We start from the raw sequence: 25,413 nt of genomic DNA, 5'->3' as shown, positions 1-25,413 counted from the left end.
GCCCTGTCTGCGGGGCCCGGGGCAAATTGCCCCATTTGTTTCCCCCCCCACGGGCAGCCCTGGCTCCCAATGCTGGTTCCCCACAAGTCGCAGCACAAGGCCCATTACCTATGCCGCTGGGCCATACTCACCATGGCTGGAACAGCAAACCAGTTAATTGAATAGCTAGGGACTCTGATTATATTCTGGCTTGCACTAGAGTATAATAACGGGAGTGATTTTTAAATAGCAACCTTGTACTAGACCCAGGGCATGCACTGACAATAGTTGCCTTGTGCTTTGAATATCTTACTGTGGAAATCTTGGCCTTCAGCACCTCCTCCACACCGACAGAGAGGCTTTTGCGGAGTAGAAGACGGAAAAAGAGAATGAGTGATGACATGTTCAATGAGATTATGAATGCCTCTGGGATAGCTGACACCAAGCTCAGAGCCTGGAGGCTTTCATTGTCTGAAAAACTGGACATGGACATAAGCAGGAGAGTAGCCCAGGTGCATGAGCATGCCACGCAGGATGAGATGCTGCAGATCATGAAGGACCAATCAGGCATGTTGAGGCATCTGGTTGAGCTTCAAGAAAAACAGCTTGAGGCTAGACTGCCTCTGCAGACTCTGCAGAACAGCCTGCAAACATTGTCTTGTTCCCAATCCCCTTCTCCAAAACGTTCCAGGAGGCAGGGTGTGTGTGTGTGTGACGTTCAGTATTCCTTCCACTCAACACCAGGGGAGAGTACTAAGAACAAAAGGCAGCCATTCAAAGACATTTGATGGGCAAGACTTCTGTGCTTTCACAGACAAGCTAAGTTCATTTCTCCCCTCACCATTTTATCTCACCATTTGCCCAAGGTTAAATTATTTTCCTGTTTTTCTAGTTTCTTTATGTTTGTACAATAAAAGTTAAGGTTGGAAGTATGAAATACTCTTTATGTATTCCAAGCATGGGAGTTTCTGGCGGGGGGGGGGGGGGGCAAGGAAACTGATGCAATGGAGGGTATGGCATGGTAAGGCACAAAGCAGATAAGCAGCACACATTACTGTGGCTCATTACTGAAATGGGTTTTCAAAGCCTCCCAGAGATGCAGAGCTCCTTGCTGGGCTCTTCTTATTGGCCTGGTCTCTGTTTGCTCAAAATTAGCTGCCAGCCTATCTGCCTCCACACCCCACCCCTACGGAAACTTCTCTCCCTTTGCCTCCCAGATATTATGACAGCACAGCAGCCAGCGATAACAATGGGGATATTGCTTTCACTGAGGTCTAACCTAGTGAGGTCTAACCAAATTGTGCCAATTTAAACATCCAAAGGCACATTCCACCACCATTCTGCACTTGCTCAGCCTATTGTTTAACCGGTCCTTACTGGTGTCCAGGGGGCCAGTGTACTGCTTCATGAGCCATGGAAGCAAGGATTAGGCTGGGTCTCCCAGGATCACTATTGGCATTTCAATATCATCAATGGTTATTTTGCAATCTGAAAGAAAGTCAGATTGCAGCTTTCTGAACAGACCTGTGTTCCTAAAGATACACATGTCATGCACTTTTCTTGACCACCCCATGTTGATGTCACCCCCTGTGATCCACCAGCACTTCCAACACCATTCAAAAGTATCCCTTTCTGTTTATGTATTCTTTGGCAAGGTGGGCTGGTGCCAAGATAGGGATATGCGTGCCATCTATTGCCCCTCTGCAGTTAGTGAATCCCATCATGGCAAAACCATCCACTATATCCTTCACATTGCCCAGAGTCACTACCCTTCTTAGCAGAAGTCGATGAATGGCCCTGCACACTGGGATCACAACAGCTCCCACAGTGGATTTACCAACTCTGAATTGATTCCCCACTGACTGGTAGTAGTCTGGCGTTGCAAGCTTCTACACAGTGATCATCACTTGCTTCTCCACAGTCAGAACAGGTCTCATTTGAGTGTAGCTGCGCTTCAAGGCTGGGGAATGCTCTACACAAAGTTCCTGGAAAGTAGCCTTCCACATTCGAAAGTTCTGCAGCCACTGCTCATCATCCCATACGTGCATCACAATGTGATCCCTCCAGTCAGTGCTTGTTTCCTGGAACCAGAAACAACGCTCAGCTGCTGCGCCACTGCCAGCAGCAACCAGGAATTGTTTAGTTCTATGGCTTGCAGCAGGGCTACTTGAATGATATTGCAATGTTCCACGCGGAAGCTCCTGTCTCGGCTCTGGAAATACGGCAGGATAAGATGCGAGTTGTTCGTAATGCTCACAACAAGAGTGCACAGCTAAGTGGGGTCCATGCTTCTCGTGCTATGGCGTATTCACGGCTAAGCCAGGCTTTCAAAAAAAAAGGCACGAACAAGTATGGGTTGTTTGCTGTTGATATCAGGGAGGGAAAGAGGAAGGAAACTGCATCATGGGAGGTCAAAGCCATATTCCTATTCCCCCGTGACAATGTTTCGGTCCACTGAGGCATTGTAAGCCCTTCCCAAAAACCCTTGCGGCTAGTTGCATTGTGGGATAGCTACCCACAGTGCACTGCTCTGTGCATCCATGCAAGCACTGCTAGCGAGGACACACTCCACTGACACAATGAGCATGATGTGGAATGCCCAACCAACTTAATTACTGCAGAGGCTGGATGTTGACTTAAATTAAGTCGACTTAACTTTGTAATGTAGTAGACATGTCCTGAGTGTGTGTGTGTTAAGCAGCCTTGGTTCAGCATCTGTGACTCCAGAAGCCTGATATTTCACCACAGCCACACTCTGATCTTCACCAGGCTTGGTTACGACTAGCCAAGTGACCCTAACACACCCCAAGTCCCAAATTTTCCCAAAACTGTCTGCCCTGAAATGTCCAGTCTTGTTCTGGAACATTTAGGGAAGTCATAAGGTCTGTTGCTCCTTTAAAGATACAAAAAAACACAGCAGTTTGTTGCTTTAACTGGAGTTCACAATTGCTTCCATTTTAACACAGCACTGGGTTGGTTGAAATTAAAAGTTAAACAGACAAAAAAGAGAGGAGTTTAAGTGAGTTCAAATGTAAGAGATAAAGTCAGAAATGGTTATAAGCAAATAAAAGTGAAAAACTCTTTCTAGTGACTAAGACTTAACAAAATTATATCCTTTATTCAAGGTAAGATTCTTACCACACTTCCTTCTTGCAAGATGGCTGATCATCCCCTTGGTCAGGAACTCCCACAAAGTCCAAAGTGTTCATTATCTTTGTCTTCTTATGTGAAAGATAACTTCTTGTTTTTAGCTCCTCTCTTTTATAGTTCAGTGAACTTTTGAAATGTATCTTTCTTAATGTTCAGTGCCCCTGTTGTGGGGAAAGGCACCGCAGAGTCTGATGGAGAAGGTTCCATGCTGGTTTCTTCCTTGATAGTGCTTTCTACAATGCACATTGATCTGTCCCTTCAGCTTCTGATATGTCAATGAATGGTCACTTGACTGTGATTGCCAATTGTAAGTGCTTGTACCTGGAAGCGGGTGTTAGCCTTTCTTTGGAAAAAACCTGTTTACCCACTCCTCAGACTTGTCAAATACATTTTAGTCCCATATTTTCTTCACATTTGTATAGTCCTTTGGGCATTTACCATACAGACACCCCACAAGAATATTAATGATCACTGTGTTATTGGTTTTCCAGTGATACTTCACACAATACCTCTCAGATACAGATTATGACGTAAGTGAATTGGGGTATATTGAACTGGTCAGGCCAGCTGAAACCCACTACCTGAAACCAGTGAGCCCCTTGACCTCTGGTATAGTGATATTGTTCGGGTCACACCCTCCCCATTTCAGAATTGCCCAGTTGCTGCACTGGCTGCAGGACAGGCTAACATTGAGGAGAATCCGCTGGCATTGGTGCTTTTGCAGTGTTGGACATTAAGGAGAGCACCCCCTCAAACAGATCCCTCGGCTTCTGTTGCTCCTGCTCCTTCATCCTTCCATTGTGAACCTCCCCACCTCCTTGGCCGGACATGAACCAAAAGCACCAGAAGGCAAAGCATTGCCAACACCCCAAGGGATTTTCTACTTAATACAGCCTGAATGATAAGTCCCACTGGCTATCTGGGATGCTGCTTTAATGCTGATGTAAGCAGAGTCTGAATGACATCTAGTGATGATCTGTGGAAGAGGACTTCAGGAGCTGATCTTATTTACATGGGCACATCTGCCCTGCCTAGGGTGCTCAGCATGATGGGATTCCTTGCCCAAATGATCACTTTTGACTGGTGTTGGATCCCCAGTCTCCTTGTTTTGGGGACAGGACTAATAAAGCATTGTTATCCTTGTTGTGTTAATCGAGGGCAGCAGAACTGTACCTGGCATACCCTGATGGAGGGACTCACCCTCAAGTAAATGGCACTCTCTAGGCAGGGGCATGGGTTCCAAAGGCCACTGAATTGAGGGAGGATGGGTATTTGTGTTTGGTGGTGTTGCTTTTCTAAAGGGTTGTAGACACCATTTGATTCTTCTTTCTACTGCGTAATAATAGCTACTTTAGACTCAACTGAGTCTTGTTATGTGCTGCAGAGCTGAAATCACAGATACTTAGGTCTAAGTATTAGACTGCTTTGGGTCTGTGTCTCTGACACAAGAGACTGCTCAGTATGTATCTGCAGTTAGGCTCCCCCCACTAATAGTTGAAATCACTGAGAGCTGTGTTAAGGGGTGGGCTCTGAAGACAGCTCTGAGTGGGCGGCTGGCGGAGAGGTGTGGTGAGTGGCCAGCAGGGTGGCTGGTGGAGAGGGATGGCAAGCAAGTGCCAGAGCAGTGGTGTGAGTAAGGTGCTTCCTTTCCCCCTCCACTCAGGATGGGAGGTGAACTCTGCAGATGCACCTCTGAACTCTGGGTCTGCACTGACCAAGGAAAGCAACTGTGAGTGGAGTGCAGAGAAGGGATGGGCACGTTAAAGGCACTTTGGGTTGCTGGATTTAAGAACCTGAGGGGAAAAGGACACTGCCCAGCTTACTTGGGGGTGGGTCTTTTGCGCATGGCTTATGTTTATGAACTGTGTTTGCGGTGTTTTCCCAAATTAATGCAGTGTTACTTCCCTACTTTTATTTAAAAATGTTTGCTACCCTCAGACTCTGTGCTTGTGAGAGGGGAACTATTGCCTCTCAGAGGTGCCCAGGGGGTTGTGTGTAACTGTCCCAGCTCACTGGGTGGATGCTCGAGCCGGTTTTGTGTTGTATTGTTGAAAAGGAACCCCTAGATACTGAACCTGGCCCTTGTTGCTGCCAGTTCTGACTGGCAGAAGGGTTACGCTGGTACCAATATAACACAGTTATAAAGAGAGTTCATTACATAGATATGGACTTATTCTTGCTAAGCTTGTCATCCCAGCTTTGAATAAGATTGTCAGCAGCTAGAATAAATCACTAGCTCGAAGCACGTATAAACTAGGGTAAAAGTTTTTTATGTGTGGATAGTAGGAGAGTTTGGGCTAAAACCCAGGAAAGAGTCTGAGTTAAGTCTGCAGTGAAGATATACCTTCAACAAGGGACAGAAACTTTCAAAGATTTCATAACATGTCTCCTTCTAGGGAAAGGAGACAGTGTAAGTCATGTGTCCTCCTCTGCTCTTCCTCCCTATATCAAAGGCCCTGTGCAACAGTGACCTTCCCTTCTCTGAAAAGGTTGGTTCAGGTTTCCACTAGAGACCCTCAGTACTACTCTTTATATGAAAAACTCCCTCCTGAGGGTTTATATATCTGTATCTGCAATGCTACTAAGACCTTAACTCTGATCCTCCATGGGGCAGCATATTGCCATGGCTCTAGACCACCTAGGTCACTGTGAGAGCTTGGATTTGTTAGAATAGCAATAGATTTGTTGGGTATTGTCTATATTAAAATTGAACAATTTGTTTTCTAAAGTGATCAAATTATTCAATTGCTTCTCCTCTTCATACAGTAAAATTCAACATAACTATTCCCCCCCCCTCATATTCTAGGGAGGATTAGCTTTAATTTCCCCTTTCTCTAGTGATTCCTTTGTGTGGGCTTTCTAGGCCTGTCCTCCAGTTAAAGGAATAATCACTGTTTGTGTGTCAGCAATTCACCACATATATTTAAACACTCAGAAGCTGAAGGTAGTTCCATCCTTACAGTTCCTCTTTTAATTACAGCTACTCTTCCTATAAGGAGGAGGATTGTGATAGTACCTTCATTTTAAGATCCTATTTTCAGTGTCTTGCTACTTTACAAGACAATTATTCCTTGGTCTACAAGTTTTGTGCTTGGTATCAGTGCAGAAATAGGTTTTTTAGGTGCAACTTCATCTCTGTATCCTTGTGCTTATTCATTCACCCTCTTTCTAAATCATAATCCTCAGCCTTATTTGAAATTGAAAAATGCCAAGTGTTAGCAATCTGCTGTTCTAGGTACATTAGAATGTCTGGAATTAGTGAAACATTCACAAAGCTATCTTCGTAGTGTCTGTCATTTTCCTCTTTGTTAAAGTCAATTTGGTTCTTAGTTATTATTTTGGCTAGAATTTGCATTGGCCTTCTGTACAGCATTTCTGTAGTTTTTACAAGGACCTGATCTTATTGCTTTTCTATATGATTATCCTTTAGGAAGATATGGGAATTTTTTCAAATACACCTAAGTGACTTAGGAGCCTAACTCCCATTTAAGATAATCACAGGCTCATAGGGCCAGATCTTTAAAGGTATTTAGGTGCCTAAAGATGCAGATAGGCACCTAATGTGATTTTCAAAAATGCCTATCTGTATCTTTGGATGCCTTTAAATATCTGGCCCTAAGAGCCTGAGTCACTTTTGAAAGTGGGATGTAGGAGTCTAAATCACTTAGATGTTTTTGAAAATTTTATCTGAACTTGACTTGATAGAATATACAAAAATCAGAACAGACAGGGTATAGATTATTTTACTTTGTTTGGAGCAGTCTCTGAATTTCCTTATTTTTGCTGAATCTGAGAGAGTGGCAATTTACCTCCAAAAATTAGTTTTTATTTTCCATACCTGGCAAGCTGGGTGCCTAGAAATACTAGCCCAACTGGGTTATCAGACTCCTGTTCTGCACTTTCTAAGAACAAATGACTTTTTCTATAAAATAAGGAATAGCCTGAAATTAATTTTGAAATAGATCAGGAATATTGTATTTTATATCTTAATTTTGATTTAGGGATCTAGGAGAAATCACAAGATAATATCTATAGGATAATAATTTTTCAATTGTTCCAAGTTTAGACCATCACATTTATTTTTTCATTAAATTCTCTTTGCAATGTTTAAATTAAATTCACAGTTTTTGCCATTGTGCCACAAATATTTTGAAAGTGAAATAGGAACAGAGCTTTTATTAGGCAAAAACTGTTTAATTTAATATAAGCTATTTTAATGGATCCTTTAGCCAGTTTAGTATCTCTGTATATCTTGGGTCTTTTGACTCACCACATTACAATTTCTGATCTAGTAGGAAGCTTTCACAGTTGTGGATGGTATGCATGATGTGCAACACCAAGGGATGGCTATTTAATTCTTATCCATTACTGACATAATAGAGCCTCCTGGAGATAGAGAGCTGCATGTTCAGAAAATTATTTCTCTGATTCACTGGAGGACTACACTTGGATTTTGAGTACTTTAAGATACAGCTGTCTCTATGTATTACAGACAGATTTTCTAGTCTCGTAACAGAAATTCAGAGTTTAGAACCATGTTCTTTAAAGCACACCACATAATGCTGTTAGCTTGTGTTAGAACCTTGCTTAAGGCTGATGCAGTCACAACAGTGCAGTAAGTCAAACTGCACCCGCACTTTATGTGGTAGACATGCTAGGTAGGTATGACAGCTCTCATTTTGAAACACGGAGAGATTTGTCATAACCTGGTTCTGTTTTATGTCTGTCAAATCAGAAATAATTTTATATCTGTCATTTCTAAAAATGTTTTTCACTAACATCTTTAGGGATGCCCCACCATGATTATGGCCAGATCTTAAATTTCCTGTAAGTCAATAGGAGTTTTGCTGTTGACTTTGTTGCCGGCACCCAGTGCCGAGAGGCTGAACAACAGCTTGAGTTGGTTCGTTACCCGGTGTGCTGCACCCAATAATCACAACGGGGTGGAGAAGCAGAAAAGTTTATTTGAAGCTTCAAAAAGGTACAGGGAGATTTGAATCTCAAATCCTGTACACCAGAGCAGGAAGTTACACAGGCTTTTATACATCCTTTTTCCCAGCATACTTATCCAATAGCAAGCTGCTCCAAGTATCCATATAGCCAGCCAATCCAGTTCCCAGCTAGTTCCCTGATTCTCTGTATCATTTGTTAAACTATACATAAAGCTGCTTTATTCAGCATTGTTCTTCCATATCTCCCCTGTTTGGCCTTGCTTAGTTTCAGGCAGTCTGACTCTGCAACATAGTGTTGCAGATTCTCAGCATAACTGCTGTGTGGGCCTCCAGGCGGGGGGGCCCAAGGACACTTGGGCCTAGCACGCAGAGCTGCTGTGAGTGCCTCCAGGCAGGAGGGGGTGGGGCAAGGACACAGGGGCCTAGTGCGAGGGGGCTTCATCGACACTTGTGGTCTTCCATCCCCTCGAGTTACCTAGTGGCCATGCCCCAGTGTTCCCAACAACTTTATTGGAACCAGGATTTCGCCACAATTCTCGGTAATTCTAAAAATGTTGTAAGGAAAATCAGAAAGCACAAATAAAACTTTTTAAAATCAAGAAACAGAGTGAAGAGAAGAAAATGTATATTATGAAGCCACCATAGGCTCCATAGTTAGGATTCTACTTAATCTTATCTTTCTGCATAGGTTCTTAAACCACATCCCATCACTGTGGTATCTGAGGCTCAGATTCTAAAGAGGTACTCAGGCACCTAACTCCCCTTGATTTCAATGGGACTTAGCTGCCTAAATACCTTTTAAGATCTCTTCCATATCTCTTTTCCTTCCTAGGGGAAAAAAATCTCTACCTGAAATTTCTCATGTTTGGTGTATTCTGAGAGGATTTTTTTTAAAGTTTCAGAATATTTGGCCAAGGGTTTTGGAGAGATGAGACTTTGAAAAATCAGAAGTTTCTCACTTCTGAAATATTTTGGGAACATCTGTCATAGCCAGGTTGTGGACAGCCAGACCTAATGGTCAGAACCAAAGTCCCCACTCATGTGACAGGAATCAAGATTCAGTTGGGTCAGGATAATGAGAGATCACAAGCAGGTGACAAACCGGAGGATTAGAACCAGAGTCAGGCCGGGTCAGGATACCAGGGGTCTGATGCAGGAGACAAACTGGAGAGCAGAACCACAAATCAGATGTCAGGAGTCAAACCAGGTCAGGATGACAGAAAATAAAGCCAAGGTGGGTACAATATAGGAAGGAGCCCAGTTATTCAGATAGGTCCCTGTTCCTGCTGCTGGCTTAAGTAGGGCCAACAGGCCTATCAACTGCTCTGGGACTCCACCAATAGAACCTTGGGGCACAGCCTCAAACTGGGGCTAGGCTTCATGGGTCCTGGGTAAGCAGCTGTCAACAGGCTGCTGGATAGAGGGTTGGAGCTTGGCTACGCCTGCAGACCTGGAGTCAAGACATCATCTCTCAAAAATGACTTAGTCTATTAACACCTTATTTGTTTTATTAATCCAACGTCTATGAAAACTATTGCCTTTCATGATTACTTTGGAAAGCTGCATGGTTAATTTTGGAGCTATTTGCTACAGACTTTTGAACCGCCTCCTTTAAACTATTTAACCTATTCATTAAATTCTCTGGCTCTAAAAGTAACAGGATTCCCATGACGCTGTACTTTTAGGACTTGTCTACATGGTGTGCTAGTTTGCATCAGAGGGGTATAAATTTCAGTGCGCATTGGTGTGTCATGTACTGACTGGCTGTTTTAGTGCACACCAGCAGGGTCCACACAGGCCAGTGACATGTCGGTGTGCACTTGAATTTACACCCCTCTGGTGCAGACTAATGCATTGTGTAGATAAGCCTGTAGATTCTGAAGAGTAATGAGTCACCATTTCTGCCTTTTTCTCTACACAGGATTTCCAAAGCATAAGTAAAGTGTTAGGAATGCAAAAAAGTAATAAAATAGCATACGTATGAGAATTACATTAGGCTTTTAATCTTTTTTCACTTTTAATTCTCTGGGGTGTTATTGTTACCCAGGGTTTTCTGAACCCAAAGCAATGGTAACCTGTTTCTCTCCACGCAGTGTCAGGAATAAATCAATGGGGACACAACTGCTCCATCTGATAAATGATTGATACTAACCAGAGCGCTTTTACCTAAAACTAGGTCAGGCTTCCGAGGGTCCTCCTTTGGTCCAGCTGCTGGGGAACTTAGTTGTCAGCTCTTTGCCTGAAGAAAAGCTTCCTCAGACTGCTCCAAGGTGTTTACTTTTACTTTATCTTGTATAGCTAACTCTCACAAAACACATATCTCATAGTAACTCCTAGTGGGTCACCAGTTCTCCTAGCTTCAGCAAATTGCTCTTGATCTCTTAAAAACAAAACATTCCTAGTATTTCTAGACATGATAAACTTATATGACAGAGGCACCCAAATCCAAGGTCACTGTCCACTTACACTCTTCCATCGTCATGGTCTGTTAACTCTTTTCCCCTCCTCCCATTCTGATCAGCAAAACTGCAAACTACAGCTGTTTGGCCTTGCCTCTCAGGGTCCTAAAAATTATCCCCAGCTATGTGGTATTTGGTTTTCAGCTACAGGTGGCTGGACACACAAAATGGCGGACTGCAATAATGTCAAATTGTGGGCTTACATTATTAGTTATATAAGTAAAAAATAACAAGCCAATTGATAGCAGCTGATGCAAAAATGTGTAAATTACACTTCATCAACCTAGTTTACTATGTCCCAGGGGGATTCACACTGAGGAATGGCAGGTGGTGTTACTGCTGCTCCTTTTCCAATTTATGCAGACAGCTTTAGCTCATGCTTAGGGTTCTGCAGAAGCATCACTAGAAGAGCAGGTTCAGAACATTCCTTATGTCCCCTTCCCAGAGAAGCTTTATAGTCCCACTACCACTGTACCCCTCTCCTGATGTAAAAGACGGTTACTCACCTTTGTAACTGTTGTTCTTCGAGTGCTTGCTCATATTGATTCCAATTAGGTGTGTGCGAACTGCGTGCACGATCGTCGGAGAATTTTTACCCTAGCAACATCCGGTGGGTTGGCTGTGGAGCCCCCTGGAGTGGCGCCTTCATGGCGCTGGATATATACCCCAGCCGACCCAGCGCCCTCTCAGTTCCTTTTTGCCAGCTATTCTGACAGAGGGGAAGGAGGGCAGGTTTGGAATGGACATGAGCAACACATCTTGAAGAAAAACAGCTACAAAGGTGAGTAATTGTCTTTTCTTCTTCGAGTGCTTGCTCATATTGATTCCAATTAGGTGACTCCCAAGCCTTATCTAGGCTGTGGGGCCAGAGTGAGATACCGTGCAGTGCAGAACTGCTGAACTAAATGCAGCATCGCCCCTGAACTGCTGAATTATCACATAGTGAGCGGCAAAGGTATGTACCGATTACCAAGTGGCAGCTCTACAGATCTCCTGTATTGGAACCTGGCCCAGGAAAGCAGCCAACGAGGCTTGAGCCCTTGTGGAGTGGGCGGTGAGGTGCATGGTCGGGACACCGGCCAAGTCGTAGCAAGCACGGATACAGGCCGTGATCCAGGAAGAGATGTGCTGTGAGGAGACTGGGAGGCCTTTCATCCAGTCGGCCACGGCACCGAAGAGCTGGGTCGTTTTTCTAAACGGCTTTGTGCGCTCAATATAGAAGGCGAGAGCCCTACAAACATCGAAGGAGTGCAGCTGTTGCTCCAATCGAGTATCGTATGGTTTTGGGTAGAAGATCGGAAGGAAGATGTCCTGGTTGACGTGAAAGGCTGACACTACCTTAGGAAGGAAGGCAGGGTGAGGTCGCAGCTGTACCTTGTCTTTATGGAACACCGTATATGGTGGTTCTGACATGAGGGCTCTGAGCTCGGATACACACCTCGCAGAGGTGATAGCCACAAGAAGGCCCTCTTCCAGGAGAGGTACAGGAGTGAGCGGTGGCCATTGACTTGAATGGGGCCCCCATAAGCCTGGACAGGACCAAGTTAAGGTCCCACGTGGGAACCAGTTGTCGCATCTGTGGGTATAGACGGTCCAGGAATCTGCCGACCATAGGGTTGGAGAAGACTGAGCGACCATGTTCCCCCGAGTGGAAAGCAGAAATGGCTGTCATAGAATCATAGAATATCAGGGTTGGAAGGGACCTCAGGAGGTCATCTATCTCAACCCCCTGCTCAAAGCAGGACCAATCCCCAATTTTTGCCCCAGATCCCTAAATTGCCCCCTCAAGGATTGAAGTCACAACCCTGGGTTTAGCAGGCCAATGCTCAAACCACTGAGCTATTGCTCCCGCCCCCCCCCAGGCCCCGTGAGAGACGATACAGACAAAACTTGTTGTTTTAAGGACAGGAGGTAATCCAGGATGAAAAGGCACTAAAGTCTGCGGGGGGGGGGGGGGGGGGGGATGGGCGTGCCATTCTGAGCACACCAGCAGGAAAACCGTTTCCATTTGGCCAAATATGTGGCTCGGGTGGAGGGTTTCCTGCTACCTAGCAGTACCTGCTGCACCAAGTGTGAGCAGAGCAGCTCTGACCGAGTTAGCCATGCAGCATCCATGCTGTGAGGTGGAGCGATTGCAGGTCAGGGTGACAGAGGTGTCCGTGGTCTTGTGAGATCAGATTCGGCTACAGCAGGAGTGTGATCAGAGCGTCTACCAATAACTCCAGGAGCATAGTATACCAGTGCTGCCTGGGCCACGCCGGGGCGACCAGAATCAGACGTGCTCTGTCCCTGCATAACTTGAGCAGGAACGGAGGGAAGGTGTAGAACAGGTGGTCTTTCCACAGAAGTGGGAAGGCATCTGGTAGGGAACCCGGGGAACGTCCCTGGAGAGAACAGAACACTTGGCACTTCCGATTGTTGCGTGAGGTGAACAGGTTGACCTGGGGAAACCCCTACCTCAGGGAGATGGAGTGGATGACATCTGGGCAAATCAGCCACTCATGAGACTGGAAGGACCTGCTGAGGCAATCCGCCAGTGTGTTCTGGACCCCAGGGAGAAAAGACGCCACCAGATGGATCAAGTGGGCTATGCAGAACTCCCACAGGCGAATGGCTTCCTGACAGAGGGGGGATGACCGTGCTCCCCCTGGCCTGTTGATGTAGAAAATGGCCGTGGTGTTGTCTGTGAGGACCGCCACACAACGGCCATGTAGTTGCCCGCAAAATACCTGACACGCGAGGCGCACTGCCATCAGCTCTCGCACATTGATGTGAAGAGATAGCTCGGATGCCGTCAATAGACCCTACGTTCAGAGGTCCCCAAGGTGGGTGCCCCATCCCAGAGATGATGCGTCTGTAACTAGGGACAAGGAGGGTTGTGGGGCGTGAAATAGTACCCCTTCGCAAACTGACGTGGGGTCCAACCACCAGCTGAGGGAGGTTAAAACCACTTCTGGGACAGTGACCACCATGCTCAGGCTGTCTCGACCTGGCCAATATACTCTTGACAGCCAGGCCTGAAGCGGGCAAAGCCGAAGTCTGGCGTGCCTGGTTACGTACGTGCACGAAGCCATGTGCCCCAGAAGGCTCAGGCATGTCTTTACCATTGAAGTCGCGCCTGAGCACGAGTTTTGAAGGCTGCGGACGATGTTCGCCAGCGACTGAAAGCGGGGGTCTGGTAGTAGAGCTCGGGTGAGTCTGGAGTCTAAGACGGCCCGATAAATTCTATTCTCTGGGTTGGTTCCAGAGTCGACTTTTTGGTGTTGAGCAGGAGGCCCAGCTGGCGGAACATGTCTATGGTGAGTCAAATGTGGGATTGTACTTGGTCCCTGGTGTGGCCCCGAATAAGCCAGTCATCGAGATACAGAAACACTTGGATCTGTTGTCGACGAAGGGAGGCTGCCACGATGGCCATACATTTGGGGAACACCCTGGGAGCCATGGACAGGCCGAAGGGAAGGATGGTAAATTGGTAGTGTTCATGATTGACCACAAAGCGAAGGAAACATCTGTGCGCTGGATGAATCGCTAGGTGGAAGTACGCGTCCTTCATGTCGAGGGCGGCGCACCAGTCTCCAGGATCCAGGGAAGGAATAATGGTCCCCAGTGAAATCATGCGGAACTTCAATTTTACCATGCATCTGTTGAGTCCGCGCAGATCTAGGAGGGGTCGAAGCCCACTCTTGGCCTTGGGGATTAGGAAGTAACGGGAGTAAAAACCCCTGCTCCTTAGCTCCCTTGGAACCTCCTCGATCGCTCCCATGGTCAGGAGCATTTGGACCTCCTGTGTAAGGAGTTGCTCATGAGAAGGGTCCCTGAAGAGGGACGATGGGAGGGAGGGAAGATAGAAAACTGAAGAGAATATCCTTTTTCCACTGTGCGAAGAACCCAACAGTCTGAAGTTATATGGGACCATGCATGGTGAAAATGGGAGAGATGATTTTGAAATGGAGGGGAAGGATCCTGGATGGAGACTGGCACGCCATCCTCAGGTGCACCTTCAAAAGGTTTGCTTAGGCCCCGCCGGTGGTTTGAGAGGGCCCTGATTCTGACCTGGTTGGTGGCCGGTAGATCCTACCACTTCCTACCACTTTGTCCACGCCTTCTATAAAAGTCCTGCCTCGGTTGTGGAGGGGGGTAGGACCGTTGAGGCTGCGGCTTAAAGGGCCTGTGCTGGGTAACTGGGGTGTGCATTCCCAGGGAGTGCATGATAGCCCTGCAATCTTTCAGGCTCTGTAGTCGAGTCCATTTTGTCCAAAACTAGGCCCTGCCCATCAAATGGAAGGTCCTGCAGGGTCTGTTGTAACTCTGGCGGCAGGCCAGATACCTGCAGCCACAAGATGCATCACATGGCTATGCCCAATGCAAGGGTCCTAGCCGCAGAGTCTGCCACATCTAAGGGGGCCTGCAAGGAGGTCCTAGCCACCTTTTTGCCCTCTTCTACTAAGGCCCCAAACTCATCCCCGGACCCCTGAGGAATTAACTCCTTATATTTCAACATGGAGCTCCACGAATTATAGTCATAATGGCTCAGGAGGGCCTGTTGGTTCGCAACCCTGAGGAGTAAATCTTGCACCCAAACAAATCGAGACGCCTGGCATCTTTTGATTTGGGTGCCAGAGCCTGTTGACCATGCCGCTCCCTTTCATTCACTGAGGCCACCACTAATGAAAATGGCTGAGGGTAAGTATAAAGGTACTCGTACTCCTTGGAGGGGATGAAGTATTTGCTCTCCACTCCTCTGGCCGTTGGTGGGATGGAGGCAGGGTTTGCCAGATTGTCTTGGAATTGGTCTGGATGGTGCGGATGATGGGCAAAGCTACTTGGGACGGGGCCTCTGCTGAAAGGATGTCCACCACTGGGTCCTCCAACTCCACTACCTCCTCAGCTTGGAGGTTCATATTACGTGCCACCCTACGTAGAAGGTCTTGGTAGGCACAAAGGTCTATCGGGGGAGGACCCGAGATTGTTGTCCCTGCTACTGCCTCATCTCGAGAGGACGAGGAGGATGCCACAGGGGCCAGGGGATCCTGTGGCAGAACCTGCTGTGAAGGGTCCTGTTGTCCAGGATCCTCTACACTGGGGTCTGGGGCCTGCGCTGGGATAGGTGCAGTCGCTTCCATACCTCCCGGAGGAGGAGGACTTATGGTGGCCTCTGATACCCGGGGTTCTGTGTGGGCTGAGCGGGAGGCCCCTGATGGAACCTCATGGGCTTGGTGGTATGCCCACGGGGTTCAGAAAGACCATTGTGAAGGCTCCTGATTCGGGTCTTGGCCTTCCTCCTGCCAGTGACCCACATCACCCTCGCCTTGGCTTGGAGCGGGGTAGGCTGAGCGTGAGCCGCCCTCGGACTGTGACAACCGTGAGGCAGAGTGCGAGGGCCAAGGTGGTGCGGAGCGTGCCTGCATTGACTCTCCGGGACGTGGTGCGGATTGGTACCGGGTTACTGGAGAACGGTGCCAGCGAGGCACTGGGGAGCAGTACTGGGATTGAGATCGGTGCCGATGACTGTGCCGGTACGGGGATCCAGATCTGGACCGCGACGATGACAGCCTGCGGGAGTGGTGCTGGGATTGGCTCCGGGAAGGAGATTGGCGCTCTGATCCGTGCCGGGAGCGACATCGGGAGCGTGAACGGTACTGTGGTCCAGAGCCATGGCGAGAGCCGGATCGGTGCCGTGACTACGACCGACTGTGCAAGTATGACTGGTGCTGCGAGAGGGAGTGGCATTGGGACTGCGAGTGGCATTGGGATTGCGAGTGACGTTGGGATCGGGACCGGATTCGGGACTGGTGCTGTGTTTGCACGTGCAGAGATGATGGACGTCTTACGGTTGGCTTGCCCCTAGATGGTACCGTCCGAGTCGGAGGCGGTGCCACAGCCTGCAGTGATGCTGGCTCTGTGAGGGCGATGAGGTCTCACGCCGCTGCGAACGTCTCCGGTGTTGACGGAAGCCGGGGCTCAACCACAGTCCGGGTCGGGGAGCACTGGACTCAACGGCTCCTCTCTCGGTGCCGGAGTCAATGGCACCAATATTGGCGCTTGTACCCTCAGTTGGTCTGGTGCTGGACGTGACTCCGAGGATGGTATAGGAGGTGCTGGTGACTGTTGAGGTGGGACAATTGTCTCTGGCTTGCGCTGTCTCTTCTGGCCCGGGGATGGAGAACGGCACCGGGTCACTTGTACTGGCTGTGGTGCCGGAGAGGTCTGGTGCCACGGGCCTCTTTGAGTCCAACCGCAGTGCAGTACCTGATGCTGCCGCCGGGGCGCTGCGCATCGAAGCGCCCGGTGCCGGAACTTGGCGTGCCGATGGAGGGTCCGGGCTAAGGACCGCCTCCATAAGGAGCTGCTTGAGTTTAAAGTCCCGCTCCTTTTTGGTCCCAGGTCTGAACTCCTTACAGATCCTACACTTGTCAGCCTGGGTGAGAATCCCTGAGGCACTTCAAACAGGAGTCGTGGGGATCTCCCGTTGGCATAGGCTTTGAGCAGGCTGAGCAAGATTTGAAACCCGGAGCCTTGGGCATGAGCCCAAGCGGCAGGCAGGGAGGAGGGGAAGGACCCCTTCCAACCCACTAAATTGAGTCTAAACTTATCACTATCTCTAAAACTACTGCAACTATAGGTTTCAGAGTAGCAGCCATGTTAGTCTGCATTCGCAAAAAGAAAAGGAGTACTAAGGTGCCACTAAGTTGAGTCTCCTTTTCTTACTGCAACTATACAACTATCCACAGTTCCAAGGACCGTAATGGGTGGTAAGAAGGAACTGAGGGGGCGTTGGGTCGGCAGGGGTATATATCCAGCGCCATGAAGGTGCCACTCCAGGGGGCTCCACACCGGGTGTTGCTAGGGTAAAAATTCTCCAACGATTGTGCACGCGGCATGCACACACCTAATTGGAATGGATATGAGCAAGCACTCGAAGAAGAATCAGTGGATTTTCTGTCCCTGGAGCCTGTGTCTGGGAGCCCGCATAAATCTGAGCTGACTCTGGGGCATGGTTGAAATTTTCCAGCAGAACAGATTTCCATCAGGAAACTGTTGATGGGGCTGGGAGGAACCATATCTACTTTTGTGTCTGTATCATGCCTAGAATGACATGTCCCTGATCTTGACTGGGGCCTCTGGGCACTTCAGAATGTAAGTAATAATTCATAAAAATAATACTGAAGATTTTTGGGGTCCATGGCTGTGCTTAGCATTATGATCCCCACTGAAAAAGAAATAAAGAGAGCCTCCAACACTCTGGTTCTTCCCTATTACTGCACAGAGAGTAGCTCATTTACCCAAACCTACTCCCTCGATGGAACTGAGAGAAACCAGACTGAGGAATCCTCTCGTGGCCCACTTTCCGCCCACCCTCATCTGCTGAAATAAAGTCCTGGAAGTGAAGCCTCTTATTTCTGCCCACTACAATAAATGGATCTGTATTCACCACGTAACTAAAAGCCTCATTTGAAATTAAAATAAAAATAATTTGAGATGATTAAGAAAGTTTTTATTCTTATTTTGTGGTGTCCTACATTCAGGGTTTGAATAATATTACAAGCTTCGTGACTTTGGGAAGAGCATTTTCCCAGTTGGTCCTCAATGGGGATGCCCTGCATCCAGACGCTTGTCCTGGACTGGGTACTGAATCCCTGGAATTGGGCCTTAACGAATACAAGAAAAATAACTATGACAGCAGAAATAGTAACACGCGAAAAGGAAAACAAACTTCAAAACTCTGAGACATGGAATTTGAAAAGAGAGATTAAAATTGAAGAGAGACACTTGTTTAAAGAAGACAAAAAGCTTTTTGTCATTAAAAAGGACAGCCCAGATTTCAGATGCAGCAAGACATGGAACTGATATAACAGAAAATGTTATTTAGATTATAGAAATTAATCCAGCAGAACTTTAAATATGATGGACTGATAATTTTCTTGTGATTCTCAATTGAGATCTCTTTCTTCCACATCATGTCTCATATTGGGTACCTGACAGGAGGTCTATGAAGATTGGTAGCGATTCATGTTCTGTAATATACTTAGGGTTTTTTTACATTTATCTTTTCTGCAGAGTTCTTAAAGTTATTTTGCTAAAGTAAATTATGACAAACGGCTGGAATTGGAAAAAGATTATTACCAATTACTTTCTCATGATATAGCTCACTGATCACTTTTGCATCATGAGTGCATTTTCTTAAGTCTGTTCCATACATATTAAGCCAGATTCTCAGCCCTGTTACAGCTACTCTGTTCCACTCCAGTGGTGCAAAGCAGCTGTAAAGCTACCTTAACAGCACCTTGAAAATTTCCCTTGTGTAAGGGGAATACCTGAATGGTGTGGTACCAGTGTAGTGGTTCCTATATGCCCCTTTCCATTCTGTGATGCAGGAGGCATGTCAGGGGAAAAGAGGAATGGTCATGGCATCCTTAGGAGCCTCTGGCAGCCAATTAAACTTAGAGCAGCTGTTCCTAGTTGAGTCTCAGGACCAGCCCAGCCTTCCAGAAACCTAAGGATCAGGGATCCTCCACCACTTAGCTATACAAAGTATAGCATACAAATTATACAAAGTCTCAAGGATCTGGCCTATTGATTCTTGGCATGCACCAGGTCATTCCTTTATGATCTCATTTTATAGAAAACACTTTAATAATAGAAGGGGAGCTCTAAACTCCCTTTCGTGAGATTATTAGAAAACTGACATCATTAGTTATTTGTATTGTGGTAGCCTCTAGAGCCCTCAATCAGGTGTTGGGCTCTGTACACATATATAACAAGGACAGTCCCTGCTCCAGATGGCTTACATCTAAGTAAATGGTAATGGACAACAGGTAAACATAACCAAGAGTCAAGGGAGCATGTTAACAGTGAGATACAGCAGAACACTTCTTTTATGAACTAACTGGGGATCAGGCAGTTAATAAAATTGAAAAGTTCAGAAAATGTAACATCTCAAACTTACAATAGGTCCTTAAGTTGCTGTATGGTGCACTGCATTGCTTTCTTCTTGTCTTTCAAACCACTGCAAAGTGATTTCCAATGCATTAAAGGCATCGGAATGTGGAGGGATGTCAACTTGGTCTTCATCAACATCACTTGGCAAAGCAAACTTTTTTTCTTTTCCATTGGGAAAAAGGGTTTGTATAACTGGTCATTGGTAAGATTGGTGTCTGTAAAATCAAGGTTGTATTGTAATTATGATTAGTGTAATAAGCAGAAGTCATAGCACACAAGCCATTGCCAAGAGTTTTGTAGGCATCATGACAGAGAGGAATTTTAAGGAGGGATCTGAAGGAGAACAAGGTAGCAGCTTTGTGGATTTTTAATATGAAGTTTCTTCCATGCATACAGAGTGGCAGAGGAGAAAGCAGGAAAGTGGTTGAAGGAAAACTGGACAGATGGTCAAAGAAGGCCTTTCTGCAGCATTCAACACTGTTGATTGTAAGATACTGCGGTCTTGCCTGAGAGAGGTAGCCAGGGCCATACACTAAAATGGTTTGAGTTCTTCCTGGAGAGATGAACCCAACAAACAGTGATGGGAAACTGCACCTTCATCACTAAACCCCTCCCTTGTAGAGTCTTGCAAGGATCAATTCTCTGTTCCTATTCAACATCTACATGAAGTCACTAGGTGAAAACTGGCCAGACAACATGGATTCAGGTGACAGCAATATGTAGCTCACATGCTGCTCTACTTACCCTTCACCACATATAACTATACCATTACCACCAAGGTGGCTCTGTGCTTGGATGAGAGCAGCTCATAGATGAAGAACTGCTGACTGAAGCTGGGCCCAAGGAAAACTGAGGTGATACTAGTGGGGAGATAAATATAGTTTGAGGAGTTAGCAGTCACATCTCTTTTGGGGCCTTTGGTTGAAGATACATACCCACAATTGGTCAGGTCAGTCAGTAGCTTAGGAGCATTCCTTCATTCCTCACCGATGCTAAGCTCTCACAAAACAGCATCTGTGAGTAACACTTTGTACCATCTCTGGTTGTCTAGGAGATGCCGTCCCACCATGGCAAACAATGACCTGGCCTCATTCACGCCTTTTGTCACGTTTGGCTGGACTCCAGCAATGTAATATGCCTAGGCATGAAACCTTCAGTTGCTTAGGGAACTCCAACTGGTGCAGAACACTGCAGCGTCTCTCTTCAGCAACGTTGGCCACCACAAACACACAGAGGCAGATTAAGATGTATTGGGGTCCTTAGCACAAAGAACATGTGGGGTCCCCCACACCCTGGAGGCCCAGGAGCACCAGAACTGAGCGGTCCAGGACCACGCTCCCCCCCACTTTTTAGTCTTGGGCGAGTGCAGAGTGGTGGTGGCAGGGGCTGTGCTTCGCAGCAACGGAGCTGATAAAGTGATCAGCTCCCCGGCCACAAGGCCCAGCCTTTTGCTAGTAGTGCCACCAGCCTTTTCCCGGTGGGGGGCTGAGGTGGGCCTTCGCCCGTCACCACCCAGCCCCTCCTCTTCCGCCCCCAAGACCCTGCCCCTTGGCAGGCCAGAAGCCAGAGCTGAGCAGTGGTAAGAGCCACCCAGGGAGCCCAGATCACTGTGGGGAGCCCCAGACCTTCCACTTGCCCTGGGCAGCACACCTTGTGGGGTGGGGACGTGGGCATGGGGCTGCTCTCAGGCCCCCTGGCCCCCATCCAGGGCAGGTGGAGGGTCCAGAGCTTCCCACTGCGGACTGGACTCTCTGGGCAGCCCTTACCACTGCCTGCCTTGGCCAGTGGAGCTGGGCCCTAGGGGGAAGAGGAGAAACAGGGGGCAGGGCCACAGTTCCGGTCCCCCAATTCTACGTAAGTTCCTGTTGGGGCCCCCAAATTGGCACGGGGCCCATGCGTTAATCCATCAGTGCAAACACATCAGACTTGTCCTCTGCTCCCTACACTGGCTTCCCATGGAATATCAAATGAAGTTCAAGGTCTCAGTCCTTACCTTCAATGCATTCAATGGCCTAGAGGCTCAGTGTTTCTAACCTATCAGCTAAAGCTCTGGGATGAAGACTGTGATTGACAACTCTACTCCTCTGGCACCATGAAACTTTCTACAACAAGGGTAAAGCTTGTTTGTGCAGGAGGCAGAGCTTTTTCAGGGGGATGGCCCACAATTGCAGACTCAATTCCACCATAACAAACCTCACTACTTTCTGCTCTAAGTACAAGGCATATATCTTTGACCTTGCCTTCTCTAACATACAAATAAGACCATCTGTATAAATATTATGAAACAAATATATATAAATTTTTAAAAATTATAACAAAAAAATTCTACTGCATGCACTTCTGCACATGGGGAGAGGATGAGAGAACAAACGTGTCAGATATCAGTCATGCTGCTTAATGCACTACTGGAAAGTACTTGGATACTATTGTGATGAACATACGTAAGAACCTATACAGAATAGAAGGCTGGCATCATAGGCAAAGTGCAGACAGAGATCAATGGCTTGATAACATAAAAGATGATAGGGTGAAGGTATGCTGTGAAGGGCCTTAAAAGTGAAGACAAATACAGTAGTTTGTGTCTGATGCAGTGAAAAGGGGAAGAAGTGGAGAAAGGCAAAGAGAGGAGTAATGTAGTTGGCTTGACAAGCCATGAAGACGATCTTAGTAGCAGTACTTGAAACAGGGTGGGGGCGGGGGCAAGATGACATTTACCGAGGCCAGAAAAGAGGATGTATTTAGTCCTGTCCATACTCTCAGTTAACACAACTTAAAAGTAAGTAGCATAGTTTGCATCCACATGATGCAGTTTTTGAAATGGTATTCAAATCTTTCTAATTTAAACATAGTTTATTTCTTTTCCAGTAAATGTTAGATACATCTGATATGGTTCCCAGAGGGCCACTGTAGACAGTGTAACTGATGCATGGCCACCCATGACTGACTGACCATCCATTTCTCATATATTTCTATTGTGGTCCTCACCATAGTATCTCTGTGCTGAACAAGTTAAATTAGATCTGCCTGCTGTCTGTCTGTATAGGGCTACCTAGTGGAGTCTGGACATTATTTCTTCTGGGTTCTGGAAAGCTCTACTTTATTATTATTATTTTCTTGACTGGTTATACTGAGAAAGCTTTAGCAAGGAGTTGGATCATGCAGTGTCTTGCACTGGTGTGAGGGGTGGTGGAGGAGGGAAGGACAAGGCCACACTGCACTTTAAAACGTATTGAATGACTGCCTTCTGTTGCTTGGGCAATCCTTTGGGGTGGAATGGCTGGGTAGCCATAAGGCCCCCCCACCGCGTTCTTGGGTGTCTGGGTGAGGAGACTATGGAACTTGGGGAGGAGGGTGGTTGGTTACACAGGGGCTATAGTAGCGGTCTGTGGTCCTGCTGCCTTTCCTGCAGCTCAACCATATGCTGGAGCATATAAGTTTGATCCTCCAGCAGCCTGAGCATTGACTCCTGCCTTCTTTCAGCAAGCTGGCACCACCTACCATCTTCAGCCCGCCACGTCGCCTCGCGGACATATTGTGTTGTCTTGCACTCTGAGATTGTCTGTGTCTACATATTTTGCTGTGCTCTGTCAGTGTGGGAGGACAGCATGAGATCAGAGAACATTTCATCACTAGTACGTTTTTTTTTGCCTTCTAATCTTCGCTAGCCTCTGGGAAGGAGAAACATATGCAGCTGGTGGAGGAAAAAAAAGGGAGAGTGGTAGTTAAAAAGACACATTTTATAGGACAATGGGTACACTCTTTCAAGGCAAACCTTGCTGTTAACATTACATAGCACATGTGCTTTCATTACAAGGTCACATTTTGCCTCTTATTGAGGGTATGCCGGTTTGGTGAGAGAGATCACTCACGCAGGGCCAGGCAGTAGAATTCAGCTTGCAGACAGCCACGGTAAGGCACAGTCTTTTGGCTTCTTTAACTTTCATAACATGTGGGAATGGTTTCAAACAGCAGTGCCCTCATTTCCCATATGAAGTAGCCATTGGGTTGGCCATTAAAAATGGGTTGGCAGTTTAAAAGGAGGGGCTGCGGTTTCCTGGTTCATGTGCAGCAGAAACCCAACTAACCCTCCCTCCCTCCACCCCCAATTCTCTGGGATGATGGCTTCACCCCTCCCCCCACCGCATGGTTAACAGCAGGAAAGATTTCTGTTCAGCCACAGGCAAACAGCCCACCAGGAACGGGCACCTCTGAATGTCTGCTTACTAAAACCACCCTATTTCAACCAGGTGACCATGAATGATATCACTCTCCTGAGGGTAACACAGAGAGATAAAGAACGGATGTTATTTGAATGCCAGCAAACACCGGCACAATACACTGCAATGCTTTGTTCTGCAATGATTCCCGACTACATGCTACTGGCCTGTTGTGGTAAAGTGTCCTACCATGGAGGACAGAATAAGGTTGCCCTCCCCAGAAATGACCGCCTTTTGCAAAGGCTTTGGGAGTACATCCAGGAGAGCTTTATGGAGATGTCCCTAGAGGATTTCCACTCCATCCCCAGACACATTAACAGACTTTTCCAGTAGCTGTACTGGCAGCGAATGCCAGGGCAAATTAATCATTAAACACGCTTGCTTTTAAACCATGTATAATATTTACAAAAGGTACACACCCCCGAAGTCATCTCCGCCTTCAGGGTCTGGGAGCCTGCCTTGGCTGGGTTCGGGGGTACTGGGTCCAGGTCCAGGGTGATAAACAGATCCTGGCTGTTGGGGAAACTGGTTTCCCTGCTTCCTTGTTGTGAGCTATCTTCCTTGCCCCCAAAACCCGCTTCCATGTTGCCTCCCACTCCTTGGAGTGAGTCAAAGCACAGGGTTGGGGTAGTGGTGGCTGCACCCCCTAGAATGGCATGCAGCTCATCATAAAAGCGGTATGTCTGGGGCTCTGAATCGGATTGGCCGTTTGCCTCTCTGGTTTTTTGGTAGGCTTGCCTGAGCTCCTTAATTTTCACGCAGCACTGCTGCGGGTCCCTGTTATAGCCTCTGTCCTTCATGCCACTGGAGATTTTTTCAAATATTTTGGCATTTCGTCTTTTCGAATGGAGTTCTGCCAGCACGGATTTGTCTCCCCCTACAGTGATCAGATCCCGTACCTCCCGTTCAGTCCATGCTGGAGCTCTTCAGCGATTCTGGGACTGCATAGTCTCCTGTGATGATGACCTCTGCATGGTGACCTGTGCAGTTGAGCTCGCCACGCTGGATGAACAGGAAATGAGATTCAAAAGTTCACGGGTCTTTTCCTGTCTACCTGGCCAGTGCATCTGAGTTGAGAGCGCTGTCCAGAACGGTCACAACTGAGCACTCTGAGATAGCTCCCGGAGGCCAATACCGTTGAATTGCGTCCACAGTACCCCAAATTCAACCTGGCAAGGCCATTTTCAGTGCTAATCCCCTTGTCAGGGGTGGAGTAAAGAAATCGATTTTAAGAGCCCTTTAAGATGGAAAAAAGGGCTTCGTCGTGTGGACGGGTGCAGGGTTAAATCGAGATAACGCTGCTAAATTCGACCTAAACTCGTAGCGTAGACCAGGCCAAAGTGTGTGAGGCGATATCTTTTATTGGACCAGCTTCTACTGGTGAGTAAGAGACGCGCTTCCAAGCTTACACAGAGCTCTTCTTCAGGTCTGGGAAAGGCACTCAGAGTGTCACTGCTAAGTACAAGGTGGAACAGATCGTTTAGTATAAGTAGTTTACACAGTCCCTTGAAACATGTGTTAACTCCTTATGCCAAACCATCTGTTCCACCTTGTATTTAGCAGTGACAAGGAGTACCTTTCCCAGACCTGAAGAAGAGCTCTGTGTAAGCTTGAAAGCGCGTCTCTTACTCACCAGTAGAAGTTGGTCCAATAAAAGATATCACCTCACCCACCTCGTCTGGACTGAGAGTTTTCTCACTGACTTTAGGGGGAACT

At 47.1% G+C, this 25,413-nt stretch overlaps 1 long non-coding RNA gene across 1 annotated transcript; it reads right to left on the bottom strand.

Annotated features, from left to right (window-relative positions):
- Nucleotides 1–18,053: 18,053 nt before the first annotated feature.
- Nucleotides 18,054–25,064, bottom strand: LOC140905347 (uncharacterized). The gene is made up of 4 exons (XR_012156832.1): nt 24,117–25,064; nt 22,979–23,171; nt 19,488–19,695; nt 18,054–18,189 (listed from the first exon to the last, which is right to left on the bottom strand). It is a non-coding gene; the product is annotated as an uncharacterized lncRNA (long non-coding RNA).
- Between the last annotated feature and the right edge of the window lie 349 nt (nt 25,065–25,413).

This window comes from Lepidochelys kempii, chromosome 1 (assembly GCF_965140265.1).
Source record: "Lepidochelys kempii isolate rLepKem1 chromosome 1, rLepKem1.hap2, whole genome shotgun sequence".
Taxonomy (NCBI): domain Eukaryota; kingdom Metazoa; phylum Chordata; order Testudines; family Cheloniidae; genus Lepidochelys; species Lepidochelys kempii.
The sequence above is the reverse complement of the archived record's forward strand: the minus strand, read 5'-3'. Positions and strand labels throughout refer to the sequence as shown.